Below are 18,875 nucleotides of genomic sequence, written 5' to 3'. Positions count from 1 at the left end.
ATTTTATTTCCCTTAGTATTCAGATTGTCAAAATGTGAAAAAGCTTAGGAAGTTCACATTTTTCATTTTTCTAACAGACCTTTTGTTAATTATTAAAAATACCTCTGACATCTTGAAATGCTTAAGGAAATGCTGCTTCTGGTGGAGCAGAATATTCTCCTAGAACTGACACTACAATGTGGTATAAGGGAAGTCTAAAAAAAGATCACTTACAAAAATAGGACTAGGAAACTTCAACAATTATTTCAAGATGCATTAATATATTTATATTAATTAGTTTCTATTCTCAAGTACAGTTGCATTGTCTTACAACTGGTGTCATAATCTTGTGGCCATTCATCTACTTTATACAGCACATAAATTAATTAATAGATTAATAAATAAAAGTAGCCATATACATATAAAAAAATAACAGTCTTCAGGACAATAGGGAAGACAAACATTTAAGTAAGAATACTATATGCAATTGATATTTCCTCTTGGTAAGCTTCCAATTTCTCAATAATTTCAGTATTTCCTGAATTTTTTACTCCTTATTTTGATTCATTTACTTTCTAGAATGCAATTCTCTAAACATCATTTATTATACATAAAATCTGAATCTAAGTCAGCAAGGCAAATCATTACAGATTAAGCTAAATTTTCTAGACGCTTTATCATTAATAAGCTCTCTCATTTTTTCCTAATTTTCAGTTATAATTTACTTTCTAAAAAGCCCTCAAAACCCTGAAGTTATCTGCCATTTTAAACATTTTCTGCCTTTCATAAAGTCATTGCTTCACATTCAATCTTCTAGAGTGCATTCAGCATCCTAAAATAGTTCAAATTCTACAAGTTAGAGAAACTAGGAATAGTCTGAAGATACACCAGAAAAAACAGCACAAAACATAAACATTCAGACATTGCTCCCTACATGAACACCATACTTATGTATATCTACATAGATAGACAGTCTGGACTTTTAAAGTAGGGTTCTTGAAATTAATGGCTATCTGATTAAGACCATTACTTGTCTTACACTTGCCTGCCCAAGTACATGGGTTTTTGCTTTAGAGCTTAATGTAAAGTTCTGCAAGGCCAGATTTAGTATCCATGCAAAACAGATGAGAATTGGTTGGCCATCAACCTCTCTACAGCTTTCAATAAATTACAATAACATTATAACGATAAATATTATGTTTAACCAACCTTAGTGTGAGAGTTTATCAGACCATTAAACATTTTCTATCAACAGACATTTCTACCTTTTCCTGGGAAAAGGATTGTATTTATTGAAAAGGATGTATTTATTGAAAAGTCTTTCGGCAGCTCAGGAATGATAAAACCACCCTGCATTCAGGGTTAATGACAATCATCAAAATTCTGTGCCAGAGTGCTAGTGAAAAATCACAGCAAATAATCTTAAAGAAAATAACCTTGTTCAAATTGTGATCTATTGCATATTGTCCTTTATTTTGTGATAAAAATCACAGTAAAAGATTAAACTGAATAATGACCCACAGTAAGGTCACATTCTCACAATAAATAGCAGGTGGGGGAGGTACCCCACAACAAAACATCACCACTTCAAAATTCTTTTGATGTAAAAGGAAAAATCTCAAAAAAAGAACAGCACTCACCAACTCTCAATGACAAAGGTCTTTAAAAATGCATTTAAAAAAAAATATGACTTTTCAAAGTGACAGATTCAACTTAGTATAGTTTCAATTCCTCTACAGAATTTTTTTTTTTAAAACTCTATATTCTTGATCTATCTGAACTTTCTTACTCATCAGAATAAAATTTTCATTTTAATGATGCTGCTTTAATTTCTGGAGTCTGCCAGAATTTCCATTATAAGCCCTTATTCACAGGAAATCAATTTTAAATTTTAGTAAGATGGTCTGATTTTGCACAAAAGGCTTGGATTTAGGACATTTAAATCGTATCTGGATTAAATTGCTTCAATGTAAGGTATGTAAGAGCATAGCACATAACTATTTCAAAGTAATTTAATTGAAGTTTGATAAGTTCATTAATTCTTCTGGACAGATAGCCTTCCCTTCTAGTAACGGGAATCCCTATTGCTACTAATTCCTCCACTTGAAGTTTGACAGTTTTCTGCCTTTGAAAAAGCTTTGCTATGGGGTCTGTACAGTTGTTTCTGTATAGCAAGGGAAGTTATCATTAAAGAAGTAGTGATCCTGCATACCTTGGGGCTGCACATCTTCATCAGAGATCTGGACTCACAGAACGACTATTCAGCTACACCAAAATAATTTTTATATACATACTTTATGGTTGGCAAGGTAACAGGTACCCTGGATCCATCTCCAGACAGCTCTTGAAGAGCAGCAAAACATTATCAGATTATATCCTTGCCCCTTTTCAATTTTCTTCTTTTTCTGTACAAGAAGATTCATAATGAGAGCAACAGTATCTTGAGGAAAGACAGTGACAGCACATCAAAGGGAAAAGATCTAAAGAAGTGCCAGTGATAACATCAGTTAAGCATTTGGGTGTTTTTATATGGTTTTAAGAGATAGCAGTTTCTTCTTCCATAAGAATAGAAGTTGGCATATGTATTTGTGGTCTTGATGACTGACTGTAAGAACAATCCTGCTACAGATGTCTTCTGTTCCCTAATCCAATGTACAAATATGTAGGAAATGTTGCATTTCTGGTATCTTTTGCTAAGATACCAGACTGATAAGATTCTCACCTACTGCTAAAAGAATGTATTTATAATCTAGGAAGTGGGTCCCAAATTGGTAAGAAACAGAATAAAATAATAATAAAAAAATCACTACTGCATTAATTGAATGAACTAATACATTCATAATTAAGATGACAGCCAATTACCACTATTGCTTCTGGTTCATTTCAGGTACCTTTGAAATTGGAAGAGTGGCATAATACAGAAATCAAATACTTAAAAGGCTAGAATAAAATTATTATACAGATATGAGAACAACTTTATATTACTTGAATTAACTTTCTACAGATTGCCTTTTAAAAAGTTTACTTTCATCCAGATTTAAAATCAAACCCTTAAGGCTGCTCAAATGCTCATTATTAATGACAGATAATTAGCTATAACCCTCAAAAGCTATAACTTTAATTCTAAACAAGTTAAGGAACCTTGTATTTTAACATCCAGGTGATGGAGGATTATGCAAACCATAATTTCTTTTACCCTTGTCCACACACATTTACTCATGTAGAGAAAACATTCTACAGGCACTCTATTTATTCAACCTCTACCTCCAATTTTGGTGATTGTACTTTGAAACAGAGTATTTCTTAACACCATATAGGGCAAGTCACTCCTGTTCTCTTGGTCAGCAAATCTTGCAGACTGTGTAACAAAAACAATTAATAGGAATAAGAGTTTCTGGATGAGCTTCTTACTAGTCATGTCTATTACTATTAAATATTCTTCTATGTCCAAACTTGAGGACTTACAACCACTGTTGCTTTTGTAATGTATCTACCTTTGTTTCTGTTCACTAGCATATCTTTCATGCTTTTTTGTTTCTGTATTAGTTGTAGAATTTATTGCACTTCTGAAATGAACAAATGAAATAAAGAACCTACAAACCCAAGACACATAAGAAAGGGAATACATACAGTTAATCTGCTACATGTAGAATTAATTTTACAACATGTAGAATTTCTTTAATAGCTACACTTGAAGTACTGTATTTAAATCCTCTGACATATCTTTTCTCAGTTAATTTCTCAGTCATTTACCTTAATTCATAATTTATAGAATGTTTTATGCAAATGGCAAAAAAATAAACATTTCCAAGGGCTTGTTTCTAAAAATCTCTCTAAGTACCCACAAGAGCTTGCCTCATTTACCACAGACTTCCTTTATCTTCTTATTTCTGTCCCTAGCTAACAGAATCCATTGTCAAATTGGTTTTAAAACGTGGTTTCATTAATTCTTTCCTCAGATATATTAAAAAAATATTAGATCTACCTTGGGGCCATATATATCTGACAGCCAGACTTTGAAGTACATATCTATTCAACTTTCCCATTCCTGGCCCAGCTGAGACATAACACTTAAACATTCTGACTGGAAAACAGAATATGTCATTCCCTTGAAGCTTGGCTCTAGTCATGTCATATTGGGCTATCTTATAAAACTGAAAGACATAGGAAGGAATGTGACATTAAAAATAAGGCAGTGCAGGCTTTGTGCTATTAAGCCATTCTAATATTTCTTCCAATAAAACCTCACTGAAAGCTGGTTAAACTGAGATACTCTCTTTGGAGACTCTAAATATACATAGGCATTAGAAGAGACACAATCATGTGGTCCTTGCGGTGCTTACTCTGGGGGTTTCACACATGCAGGCCTCACAAAGCACTAGTAAAATCTGAGTAAAGGAAACCATCTCTGGATAATTAATATGTAATAATCCACTAGAGTGTAAATTTTTCCAACTGAATTATTAATACATCATTTCCTTTACTCACAATCCAGTCTCCTAGGGTGTGATTAATCATTTCTATGACCACCTTGATTTTAGTTACATCATACGTAAATACAGTTTAAGTACTAGTATTCAGAACTTGGACGAAAGGGAAAGGTATGTCTCACACACACTGTCACAGAACACAGAAGCTGATTCTAGGTCAGTAATGTAATTACATACAAAAAAGGTAAATGTGAAAGATACAGCTCAGAAATTCAAATTTTAAAAATACTGCTGCTTTAATATACAAATGCTCCTTGCTTAACAGCAAAGCTAATTAATTGCAGAACCACAGCTTTCCTACAATATCCACTATTTTTACTGCAGTGCCAAATAAAAGATACTCAGTGGCTCAGAGACATTTCAGAATGACAAGACATTGACAGAGAATTTAGATTCAACTACAAAACCACATTCTGAAGGAAAAACATCTATAACAAATTTTCGTGTTTCCCTTGTGCTTAGGACCTTATACCAGGAATAGAAATTAAATGCAAAGACATGAAGAAACTATGAATCTGAGATAAAGGACACAAGGTCAACAGTGCCCTTCAGACCTTCAAAATGTTTTGTGTTTCCAACATGCACATTCCTCTGAAACTACTCCCTAGTATAATAGCTTGAAAAAACTGTCATATTTCATGCACTTGAGAAGTTATTTAGTCTTCTTCATATTGCTTAGTACGTTCCAAGCTTCATAACTGAGAACAGTCAGCATGGATTTACCAGTGGTAAATCATGCCTGACCAACCTGATTGCCTTTTATGATAAAATGACTGGATTTGTGGATGAGGCGAGAGCAGTGGATGTCCTTTACTCCAACGAGGTTTTCAGTGCTGTCTCCCACAACATCTTCTCCTTCGACCTGTCAACATCTTTGTCAATGGCCTGGAAGAGCCAGGGTGCTTGCTCATCAAGTTTTCAGATGGTAAAACATTAAGGAGGTACCTTCAGTTGATATGCATGAGGGCAGCTGTCCTGCATGGAGAAGCTAAACATCTAGGTTCAGGCTTCAGCTGGGAGAGGGGATGGCTTTGGGGACACCGAACAGCAGGACTCCAGTGGCCATGACAAGTTTACCAGGAAGATAAACCTTCACTATTAGGACAGTCAGGCAGTAGAACAGGCTGCCCAAAGAGGCTCTGCAGTCTCCAGCCTTGGAAGCTTTCAGGATCCAGCTGGATCAAGCTCTGAGCAGCCTGGGCTGAACTCAGGTGTGACTCTACTTTGAACAGCAAGTTGGTCTAGAAACCTCCTGAGATCCCTTCCAATCTAAATTTGTCTATGATTCTAGTAAATTGATATTAAGTAGATCACTTGTTCACAATTTCCACTTCAGGTGGCAGCTTACCAAATGGCCCACAGATTAATATTAATCAAGTACCAGTATGAATATAATCAAGCAGGAATATTCTACAAGGAATAATACAGACAAAACAGATCCCAGAGTATTTTAGAGTATTTTAGATTTCTTAGAATCCACTACAAAGGAGAATAAGAGAAGATAGAAGAGTGACTGCCAAAGGGATAAATTTTTGAACCCCAGTCTTTCCATACCATTCATTTTTAATGAGTCGCCATGAAAAATTAAAAAAAGGTGTTTAAATTTTATATTCCAAGTTCTACTTTATACTGTTTAATTAAATTATTTTTCCCCTTTTAAAACAGAAAATAAAAGTTGATAGCTGCTATAAAAAACTTAGTTTTGACATCTAACGATAACTATAATATACTAAATGCCTGCTGGAAAGTACAAGACTTTCCAACAGACTGAAGCAATTACAGGTCAGCTTGGCCCCTCCTCCCCTCCCCCTTCCCCACAAAATAATTTCTATACATGGCTGAAGGGTTTAATTTTAATTTTAAGGGATTAATTACACTTTTTTCTTAATAAAAAATAACTTTTCTTTAATACAGAGGGGCAGCACCAAGTCTTGGAAGGTCTCATGTGTTGAGTCTATTTGCAAAATGCCTGACATACAGGCTCAATGTCATACTTCAGATAGGAAAAACAGCACATCCACAGAAGCCATCCTTTAGGAAAAACCCATAAATCCAAGCTGTCTGACAACTGGATTACATTTCTTTTATTTGAAATAGCAATATAAACCAGTATATCCTACAGCAGGAAAACACTAAAAAACTTCTACAAATCTCATAAACAGTATGACACTTCTGTATCAATTGTTTTATTTAGCCATTTTATTACTATTAAAATAGTACTAGTGACCTATAGAGCATCTAAAAGTTCTGTATTCTCATTCCATACATAATTAATTTATTTGACTTATGTTAAAGAGAAATATCCCATAGCAAAAAAAACCCAAAAAACTAGGGATGTATAATGAATAAAAATCTAAGATCCCTGCTTTATTTTCTGCAAGGCTCGAGAAGGCGATGAATGGACTGCATTCTCTGGAAACATAAAAGAACAAGGATGATCAATGGTATTTCAACACTTACTTGGAAAACTATATTCTACCCTTAATACAAAGTTCTTCCCAGGTGTTTTGCAAATAATTTAAATATTTTTTCTTTGCTGCACCACCATTTCTGGAATAAAATACCACACGAATTGTAGCAATTGTAATAGTTTTACATTTTGCATATCACTCGACTACTTTAAAAAAAACACACATTTAGACCTAAACAGAACAAAAATAACCATTTTGAGTAAACAGGATTGCATCACATATAGAAAATAATGCAATCAGTTCCCTTCCAGTAAGGTATTTAAGAAAAATATTGAACAACATTTCACTGAGCAAAATCCATCTCATCTAGACAATCACATGGACACAACATATACATAATAAAAGCAACCCTGTCCTCAGTAACTCATGTAAGACATTCCAAAATATCTGAGGATTTGCTTTTGCAAGCCTGTGCAAAATTATGGTAATGAATTATATACTCCCACGTTAGTCGAAATGTCAAAACAGCTAATATTGAAGTGCTGCATTTTCATTAAGACTAATATGAGAAATGGACTGCAATTTTTCTCCCATTGGCCTTGGTGGTATTTTTGTCTTTTCTTACTGGAACTGAGAGCTTATAATAAATTCAAGAAAATTACTGAATGCTTAATATTCCCTACCATATTTACAGGGTGATCTTCTATCAAGCATGAGTGATAGCAGAAATTCCTGAATAGTATTTTCTCCTGCAGCTAAGTTCATTGAAAATTTTGACATTTTCAAAAATGAAAAGAAACCTCCAAAATCTTACCAAGTGACACAATCAGGGGAAGAGCTGGACTTTTTTGTTTGTTAATTTGGTTTTTTGGGGACTTTTTTGTGTTTGTTTGTTGTTTTTTGGGGGAGGGGTTTGGGTTTTTTAAATAAAAACATGAAATAGTTCATCTTTAGCAAGGTTTAACAAAATTATACCAAGTGAAGTACAATAAAGCTACTGATGTTGACACTACTGGAAGTAAAACAAGATAAAAAAGATGAATTAGTAAGTCAATCTCAGTGGAATCATGCAGTGAGCCATGAAATATGCCAACATGTGTCTGAAGATACTTAGGATGACCCAAAAAAATATGTCTAAGACAGCATTTAAACCGAAACAATAATAAAACATTTAAAAAGTAATAAACTATTATTACATAGTGTATCCAGTAATTTAACAAATGGGAAGAAAAAATCAGCTATTTATGATAGAATACATTCCGAGTATTAAGGCTGCTACAGATTCACTGCTAGAAACTAATTAAGATTCCTAAAAAACAAAACCCCCACCTTTATATTTGATACCACATGGCAATTAAAACTGTTGAAATGAGGCAGCAGCACTCATGACCTGAAAACTGGGACTGGTAGTCTCAGAATGACATAAACGGAAGCAATGAATGCTACATAATTTAAACACCAGATCCAATGTGACATCATAATGAAGAAACAGAAGTCTTTATGAAAATGCACATGGAATTACTGAATTTCCTCATCATAGCCTGTGGAATTATCAGAAATTACCCTTTCAAAGTCTTTTTATGACTTCTTGTTGCATAATATTGTTTTAAAGTTATAACCAAAAGTAGAGTTATCTTTTGTCACTAAATTAACTCAGAGGGGTTTTAGAGGATGCACTGTACCTTTAAGAGTTAACAGCATCTCAAGGCATGTTGCTCATGGTATTACCACAGCAACATTTTGTTTTAATAAAGGTTCTTGCAACTGGGACTTAGGCGCATTTGTTCGCATTTTATGTCTGGTGGAGCTACCAGCTCATTGCCATTCACTACCTCCTTAAATCATTCCCTTAGGTATAAAACCCAACAGACTTATTTCCATTAAAAGTACAAGTAATACAAGGCAATGTTTTAGAAATCTGTGAGAGAGGAGGGGAACTTGCCTTTATCTGCAATTATAGCAAGGAGTGTGAATATGAGCTATGACACCCTTTGAAGGACTTCCTTTTTTATAGCTTAGTTTGCTGGGAACAGAAAACAACAATCCAACATTGCAGCAAAGGAGCAGGAGGTGGGATGGGGAGTTAGACTTGCAAGAGTTTCTCCTCCCTGGTACTCTGGACAATAACATTTGTTGTTTATTTACAACAAATAGATTACACTACTTTCAATCCTTACATGTACAAAATGAGAGTTCATACTTAGGTAAAGTGGTCAAAAATCACATTTTAAAAAACTCATCTCACATGAAGACTGTCAGTGTTTAAACACAATAATAAAACAGCCACCCTTACTTCCACATATTAAGGAAAATACATTGTTTTTTGACAGACTTATGATTTCATAGAATCATAGAACTATTCAGGTTGGAAAAGGCCCTTGGGATCACTGAGTCCAACCATCATCCCTACTCTACAAAGCTCTCCCTTAAACCATATCCACCAACACCACATCCAAACGATCCTTAGTCACATCCAGGGATGGTGACTCAACCACCTTCCTGGGCAGCCTATTCCAGTGTTTAACCACTCTTTCTGTGAAAAAAATTTCCTGATGTCCAAACTAAACCTCCAGTGTTGCAGCTTGAAGCCATTCCCTCTTGTTCAGGTCTCCCCTCAGCCTCCTCTTCCTCACACTAAACACTCCCAGCTCCTTCAAATGTTCCTCATAAGATTTATTCTCTAGGCCCTTCACCAGCTTCATTGCCCTCCTCTGTACTCACTCCAGCACCTCAGTATCTCTCTTGAATTGAGGTGCCCAAAACTGGACACAACACTCCAGGTGTGGCCTCACCAGTGCTGAGTACAGGGGGACAATCACCCCTCTGCTTCTGCTGGTCACACTATTTCTAATACAAGCCAGGATGCCGTTGGCTTTCTTGGCCACCTGGGCACACTGCTGGCTCATATTCAGCTGCTTGTCAATTAGAACCCCCAGGTCCTTTTCTGCCAGACACTTTCCAGCCACACTTCCCCAGGCCTGTAGCATTGCATGGGGTTGTGGTGGCCCAAGTGCAGGACTTGGCCTTGTTGAAGCCCAGACCATTGACATTAGCCCAATGATCTAACCTATCCAAGTCTCTCTGTACATCCTACCTATCATATAATAGGAGAACAGGTTTGTCAGGCAGGACCTGACTTTCATAAACCCATGCTGACTGGGCCTGATCTCCTGGTTATTCTCTATATGTCTTCTAATAACACTCAAGATGATCTGCTCCATGACCTTCCTCCATGGTACCGAGGTCAGACTGACAGGTCTATAGTTTTTCAGATCCTCCCTTCTGCTTTTCTTATAGATGGGTGTTACATTTGCTACCCTCCAGTCCACTGGGACCTCCCCAGTTAGCCAGGACTTCAGGTAGATAATGCAAAGTGGCCTGGTGATCATGTCTGCCAACTCTATCAGCACACTTGGATGTAGCCCATCCAGTCCCACTGACTTGTGTGCATCTAAGTGGTGTACCAGGTCTCTGACCACTTCGTCTTTAATTGTGATGACCTCATTCTGCACCCCTTCTCTGTCTCCTAGCTCATGTGGCTGTATATCCATGGAACAGCTAGTTCCACTGCTAAAGACTGAGGCAAAGTAGGTACTGAGCACCTCAGCCTTTTTCTTATCCTTTGTTACTAAGATTCCCTTTGCATCCAATAAAGGATGGAGATTTTCCCTAATTCTCTTTTTGCTGTTAATGAACTCACAGAAACATTTATTGCTAGAAATATTGTACAGTGCTAATATTTTAAATATCTGTTTAAAATCTAATTGATAGTGGTGAGATTACTCATATGTAGAAAATTAATCATATGTTCACTGTACAGAGCTTCCGAGTTCTTCTGAAAAAAAAATATTTAAAAAATATTGGGCACTTCAATGAACTTGAACTGCGTATTTTCCCAAATAATTAGAGTCCCAAATGATGAGTCATTCATTCAATCTACAGTGTCCTACATACTTAGGACAGCTCTTTTAAATGCAAAGGTGGTATTTTACAATTATTTTACAAATTTATTCTAAGCTTTGTACTCCCATTTTATATGATCTTTGTACTTGAAATGGGTGCATGCATCTCCACTAGATTTTCCAGCAAGGATGAATGGATGAGTGAGTAAAGAAAATGCATTACTGAAAAGCATTAAGGTAGCACATGCTCTAGGAATTTCTGGATAATTGAAGCTGCTGTAACCTCTGCTTTCATTTTTAAGGTAAGATACAAATACACATGTACAGTGTAAACAAGTCTTTATTTGATCCACATTAATACTTAACAGATGCAAGGAGATCAAGGAAACACCCTCTGAGGCTACTCTTGTGGCCAAGTCTAATCTCCCAAGAGACTGCCAGAGAAATAAAATCCTTATGTTCATAAACCAAATGAGCTTGTGTGAACCTGTTCCTATTAGCTACAGAATTTAATTGCTATGCAACTTTTGATCACTCATACTACAAACTGAATACTGCTCCACCTTTAATTTTCACCCTTAAAATAATATCTAAATTTCCCACGTCAAAAATAACAGCGTATTTAAGATGCTTTGTTGCATTTATAAAGAATATTGGAGTGACTAGTATTTTCCAACTCTTACTTCACCTATTTCAGAGGTCAAACTGGCTTCTCTTTGCAGTACAATAAAAACACAAAATGACAACCAAATCCCCACCACCTTCCAATTTTCAGCCCGTTGCAAATTTCCACAACAGTTCCATAAACCAGCATTAACTCACATACTAAAACACTGAACACAGTCACATGCTCAGGCTTGGTGTAGGGCCTACAGAGAATGAAGTATCACTATCTGTATTGAAAAGTGTCCTGTCCAAATATAAGATCTAACCAATGTTCTTGAGCCTCTGTAAATCTGAAACCATGGAAACAAGGATATCAATGCATTTACAACCTGACACTTGTCATGTTGTAACAAGAACCAAGGGGAGCAATTCTTCCGCCTTCAATTCAATTCACATTTTTATTTTATTTCTTAGCCACATTGCTGTGGTTGTTCTATCCAAACACCTTTGAATTGCTCTGTTTCAGCACCAAAATTATTTTACACTTAATATACTTCACTGGATAATAAAGTAGGATTCTCAACTTCCACCAAAAAGATAAAATTATACTGACATAAATTAAGCAACTCTGGTAAATACCAGTCCTGGAATGCAAAGAACTATCTCTAGGCTAGCCAACAGGGGACTTAGATAAAGGACTTAGATAACCAAACACAGCAAAAAAAAGCTCAAAGCTTGTGTGATCCTCTGTGTATGACCTCAACGTATGGCAGGGAAGCCAGCGAGGTAAGAAGAAACTTAGAAAACAGTAAAACCTTCATGCAAATAATAAACATTTTTATTTTACCATTTTTACCTGATAATTATGTAATGGCCCACTTTATTTATTTTCTATGGAAAGAATGATATCTGAATAAGAGACAACTTTGAAAACTGAGTACTACATAGGCATGCTATTGTTTCATGGAACAAGGTTAAAAACAATTTTAACATCGAATATAGAAGTGCCAAGTTTTGGTTTCAAAAAAGAGACATGAACAGAGGACAGTGATCTTGAAACACAGAATAACACACTAGAAAATAAATAGAAATTCGTTAGTCCTTCATCACATTTTTTTCCACAGGGAATGAAGAATTTAAAAAATCTGACTTGCTAGCATTGAAGTATACAACTATAATACTTCTCTTTCTCAGCACTGATCCAATGTTCCACTTAGCTTTAGCGGACACCCACCTGCTTGGAGTGATTTGCACTGAAAATACCTGCTCACTTGGAGCTTGTATAAGAGTTTGCTTTACAGCACATTTCCCTTCCTCTCCCCAAGGACATATGAAGCATATCATGGGGATAAATGGGGAACAGCAGCTATAAGCCAACTGAAAACAACATTTGCAGGTTAAGTCTTCCTTGAACTTTCCACTTCAACATAATGACAGGGATTTTTCATTTTAACTGTGCTTATTTGCAAATAAATGCCTTCTAAAAACAATCACAATGGTTTCTTAAGTTACAAACAACAGATAACTGAGTTGCTGTTTATTGTAAAACAGTCTCAGGTCATCCCTAATTCACTGTGTTTTCAAGAGGAATGAAATAAATTTTCTAATAAGGAAAATACGTTTTTTACTAAACAATAGAGAATTGCACACAAGATAGGTAATGCTCTAAGATATGTTTTATTAAGCCAAATATCCTGGGTAGTCTTTCAATAACAGTCTATTTGTGCTCAAGAAGTTCTGCATGTATAGTATTCAATCAATAGCAGAATTGTTCTACCTACCAAGTGAGGAGGCAAGTATTCTTCATCTCTACAAGGACCTTATTTGCACACAATATCAATGAGCTACAAAAGCTGTTTCAGTACACAGCCTCTCAAACAGTACCTGTCCATAAGGGATCCTACAATGTATTACAGCTGATAGGACTTTTGGGCCCACATACCGAATCTGCTTGAAAGATTCCTCATCCGCATACTGTTATTATGAGCCTGCAGTGATCATTCCTCCATCAGTCTCACCTTCAATCCTGACTCTGCATGGAGAGCTATGTAAGAGAGTTTAAAGGAAAATAAATTTGGAGATTCTAAATAGTCCCATAATCTCAAAACTTCAGAGTAAATTTGGGAGATTCTGTAATAAATCCAGATATGACATATCACTTTATGTGATATGTTAAACCTAACCAATTTGTAGGTAATGAAAAAGTGCTGGGATGTTTGAACTAGACTCCAAACACTGTTACAAATGCAAGTATTTCCTGCAATCACATCCCCTGTCAAGTGTACTGCAGGAAATCAGGCACTGCAAATGATTTTTAGAATAATCATCAGTGTGGTAACATTAGGCTGTGTAAGACATCACCCAGCATATTAATTAACCTTTCCTATTCTACAATATTTATTACAAGAAGAAGGATGCACACACTGGTAGCAATTTAATAAGATATGAATCAGCATCATTAAGATAAGTATTTTTTCTCTTTAACCTTTCCAAATAAATTTCTAAATAAATGGTTATACATCCAACATTCCAGCATACATTTCTCAGTCTTTCTAGTCAAAGGAGATTTTTTTCCTTTATTTAGAAAAAGAAGCCAGGCATTCAGCAACAAATGCAGTTTTGATGGAGCTGCAGAAGTATCCAAGACTGCAGCAAGGCTGCCACAGCAGTCTTCTTTCATCAGAATTATGCTCTCTCCACGGGTCTTTCAGAAGACCATCTCCCTCAGATACAGCTCAAACCTAGACATTAGAAACTTTGAAGACAGCCTAGGGGGCATTTCTTGCTCCTATGCCTGTATTTTCAGAAAGGCAGTTGTTGCCTTCTGTTCTTCAGGTTTGGCCTAGGGACTTATCTTTATGGATCATCAATACAGCTTTCTAATTTTTCATTCCACTGGTGATCTCTTCCTTATCCATTACTCTGCAAAGAACTGTTAACAGCAGTAGGTCTAAACAAACAATCCCCCAGCTTTCCTTCCCAAAAGTAGAATTTTATTTACAGGTGTCATGACATTGACGGTTGGTGGCACCAAGTGCTCTAAAGCCTTGGATCTCACTCCAGAAACTCCATTCTGCAACACTACTTCTCTTCCTTTATCCACACCCCCAACCTATCCCAGACCAAATACTGAGGTCTTAAATATACTATTACTCCTCACAACCTGTGTCACTATCCTACCCCAGATTTATTTTCTTTCTCTCCAAAGAACAGTATTCCTACCAGTATCTATTGCCCTTTTCCCCCCTATTTTATTATCCTTTTTCCTCCAAACACATTTATAGATTGGAGATACTCACTGCAACACTTTATAAAAGTTGCCACCTCTGCTGCAAACTTTGCTATCTTGCCTGAAACCTGAGACAAAACTATCATTTTCCTAAAAGTCACTTTTACAAGAAGTCCACAATGCATCACAATCGTATCTAGCTTATGTAGGAAAGTACAAAAATATGGCTTATAAATATTTTACAGGAAAGTATAAAGATACTGGTAGAGAAAAAATATTTTCAGTATCACAAAACAGCTGCAGACAGAAGTAATTCCCAGTGAGTGTATGGAAGTGACCACAGAAAAATAGTTCATATAAAAGAAGTACAAGTCCTCATATTTTTAGACAATTTTTTCCTGCAATTTTAGAATGCTGGCTGTAGATTTATTTTATTTTATTCCTTTTAAACCAGCCAAACTGTTTAACCCCAGCAATAACAAACCAACAATTTTCAAAAAGTGAATTATGCTGCGTATTGCATAAGCATGAAGCTCCAAGGCAGTTCAGGTGGCTTAAGACTTGGGCGGGGTTAGATGCAAGTTAGGTCTCTGGAACGCAATCTCTGTGCTCCATCAACAGAATCTACTGCCATCTTTGAAGATGAGCACAGAGTGAACTGAAATCTGAGACCAAATTCATAGGACAGGTTTCTGGCTAGAAAGCAAACACACTCCACCACGAGAGCAATAGCTGGAGCAAAAGAGGTGCATTGCCACAAGTATGAACTCTGAGGAGTTATCACTGTGTGCTAATGTTATCACATAGCTAATGGTGAGCCTTGTCCCCCCTAGTTACAAGACGCTATAGTCTTGTCACACTTCCTGTTCCTTTTCACCCATGAAGGAGGCACCCCTAGGGCAGGCGAGCTGTAGCTTTCCTACAGGTCTCCTGTAGATCTGAAAGTTATTTGAATAAATATTAACATTCAATTGCAACAGTATTAAATTTATCACAAATGGGCTAGCCTTTAAAACTAATATGTAAATTAGCTTAGAAAATACCTATTGGTCATTTGACTCGGAACCACATTTTTACTGGGTTTTGGATCTTATTAGCTGGGCATGTAACAAAACATAATCCAGCCCAGCACAGACCTGCTGGACTAAAACAGCCATGTGGAACACATCATTGGCGAACCTATTGGCACAACTTAAAAAAATTGAGACTACACACACCAGGGATAGGAAAGAGAAAAACAAATAACCTACATTTAATAATTCCTGCATGGAATATCTGTGGTCATTGTTAATTGGTCTCTATGTTCACAAAGCAGGGAAAATAGAGTGTCAACACCTGTAAGATCTTCACATAACATCAGTCACCATTCACAGTTTTGCACCAAGAAACTGTTTTCTCTTCCAGACAAATTTCTGTTCTATATCCTCCTTTGGGCTGTAGCATTGGAGTGGCAGAATCTTTTTATAAGAAGCTTTTAAAAACTGATGTTAGTAAACATCATTTAATTGTGCAGGGGCTGTTTTAAATTTGCACTGAATTCCAGCAACTTACCCTTGTCCATGTACAGCCCTTTTCTAACCTGACCTTGAGATAAAATTTCAAAGACACAAAATGAAGAAAGTAACAAAAAACCCTTTTGCAATTTACATCTATGAAATGTTAGTTTACATTTAGATTTTAAAATGTTGAGCTTAAGACTCTTGCACAAGAATTGCTTTTAATAGTTATGCTTCTGAAATCTAATTAAAGTCTGAAAAGCTATTACAAAGATTTTTTTTTTTCCTTTTTAGCTGATAACTGGAAAGAGATATAGTACATATTTTCTACTTTTCAGCTACTCAGCTGTGGAAAAGTAAGATATGTTTAGAGCCACATGAAAATCTTATCTCTTGCCCTGCAGTGTCTTTGTGAAATTTCATATGGGAACTATTTGTCATATTTTAAGCCTTTACTTTTTAAACATATACGGAATCATCACACCTGGAAAAGACCTCTAAGATCACTGAGTCAAACCATCCACCCAGGGAAGGAAAGAAAAACAAAGGAAAAAGAAAAGGAAAATCATAAAACCACAACTTAGGGAAAAAAGTAAATTTTTCTATAATTTATGAAAGCAGAAAAATCAGTCTCAAGTGTGTCTGTGGAAATGGAAATAGAGGAAGGGAGATAATTTGCAAATTTTTGGGTTGTACCTATTGTCAGAATTAAGAGGGTGGAGTGTATTATTACACCTCTTATTTTCTTCAAGCAAAGAGAAAATCAGGGTGGTTTGCTTGAAGTCAGAAAGAAAAAGGGCAAAACAATAAAAGTCCTATGCTTTTGCATACAAGAAGAAGACTTAATCCTGAAAATGTCAACAGTACCCTAATATCAATTAAAGAAGGCTGAGAGATGGACAGTGTAGAACTAGTGACCAGTAAAAGCACATTGCAGGATGCTCACATCAAGCTTCTACATACTGTAGCTGTGACTCACTGCACTTCTTCCCTAGTTCTCCACATGCTCAAACGTGAGTGTCAGGAGTTCATGTTGCAGGGTGCAAAAAAGTGTGCTGATGCCATCATCCCAGACTTTTTCTTAATAACCTAACAGCCAATCTTCCATAACAACTTTTATTTCTAGATGACATTTTCTAGAGTGTTGCCGTAACTTGTAAGTTTCACATCTCTGAACTTCAAGATTTCTACTTCACAGGCTACGGGAAAGCAGGTCCTTGCACTGCTGAGCTGTGCTCCTGGGAGCAGGAGGTTCACATGCACCAGGTGCTTCCTCCAACCCAAAAACCAACACGGACGCTAAGCTGGGAACAGATTCTGAACGCTACACAGGCAGTGCAGAGCACATGCACACTTAGCCAGGCTGTGTATAGCGTGGTCACCACACCAAAGCTAACTAGGGCAGCAAAGGCCTTTGGAGATCCCCAGAAGCCTGAAGTCCTGAGCACTCATCTCTGCCTGAAGAGACAGAAGTGAGTATTTTAAATTCATTTTATTAGACCTATAGTATTTGAGTTACCAAAAAGGAAAATATTAAAACAATCTATCCCAGAACTTGAAAGGTCAGGTCCAATAACTTAAATGAAGCATGGACAATGAATTGCAAAGGTAGAAGGTATCAGCAACATTAATTTCTCTATAATAAATAGTTTTATTAACCTCTTTTATCATAACCTCTTTCCTAGATCAATTTTAGACAAAGGAAAGCAAATCAAAGAATACTCTTAAATCAGTGCTTTAAGTATCTGATTAATGACTTATTTAAAACGAATGTCTACTCCGATGAAAGAAAGTCTACTTATTTTGAAAAGATGTCTTACTCTACTTGATTACTCCATTTAATAAGGAGGTAAATTAAATAATAGAGCATGTAAAACCAATTTATGTTACAATTTTTTCATGAAAAACAATCTTGTGTTATAGGTTGCTGCAGAGGAAACTTCTAGTAATGAAACAGCTATGCAGTAGTTTCAGTTAAAAAACAGTAGCAGCTTGTTTTGACACACAAAAGATAACAAAAATAGAGTCTGCATTTCAAAGAAAACTTTACAGTACTGTATATAATAATTAGCATGTTGTTCATGATTACAATGTTGGATTACAACCTCAATAATTATAAGAGACATGCCAGTAGATTAACCTAACACAGAAAGCATTTCATTGTAGCCCTGCAGCATACCTAAGGAACACCCTAATGCAATAAGCAACATCAGTGTTTTCCCTTGAACAGTGGCTTCTCTCACATATGAATAAGCTTATAGGAAGGTTTTTGCCAATGTAGCTAATGTTTCAGAGAGAAAGGAAACTGCATCCTTAATGAGGTTACCCATCACAGAAATTTCAGTTCAGTGCAAAGCAGGCTGGGGAGTCAATCAACGGCCAAGCCAGTTAGAGGTCACGTTCCCTCAAATGGTTCTGAAGTTTAATTACTTTCAGGGAGAGCTCTGCTGATAGGTCAATAGCATGAGTTTTACAGCTGACAACACTCATAGAAAGAAATCACTTCTAATGTTGAAGTGGCTATGGACCACTGAACAAGATGGAAAAAAATAATTCTAGTTGTTTTTTTAGGCTCATCACTTAGAAACTTTTAAAAAATGCTACTTGCATGACTGATAAGTAAAGCAGCCTAATGCATCTCACTCCCAAAAGCTGCTAAAATACACAGCAAAAATATGTTTTGCAAGAGGATATAGAAATGTTTGAAGAAATATTGACAGTGATACAATATAAAAGTTCAACTGTTCCTGAATCCATGCATT

The sequence above is a fragment of the Chaetura pelagica genome, unplaced genomic scaffold, assembly GCF_000747805.2.
Source record: "Chaetura pelagica isolate M959 unplaced genomic scaffold, ChaPel_1.0 scaffold142, whole genome shotgun sequence".
Lineage (NCBI taxonomy): Eukaryota > Metazoa > Chordata > Aves > Apodiformes > Apodidae > Chaetura > Chaetura pelagica.
This window is presented reverse-complemented; position numbering follows the sequence as displayed.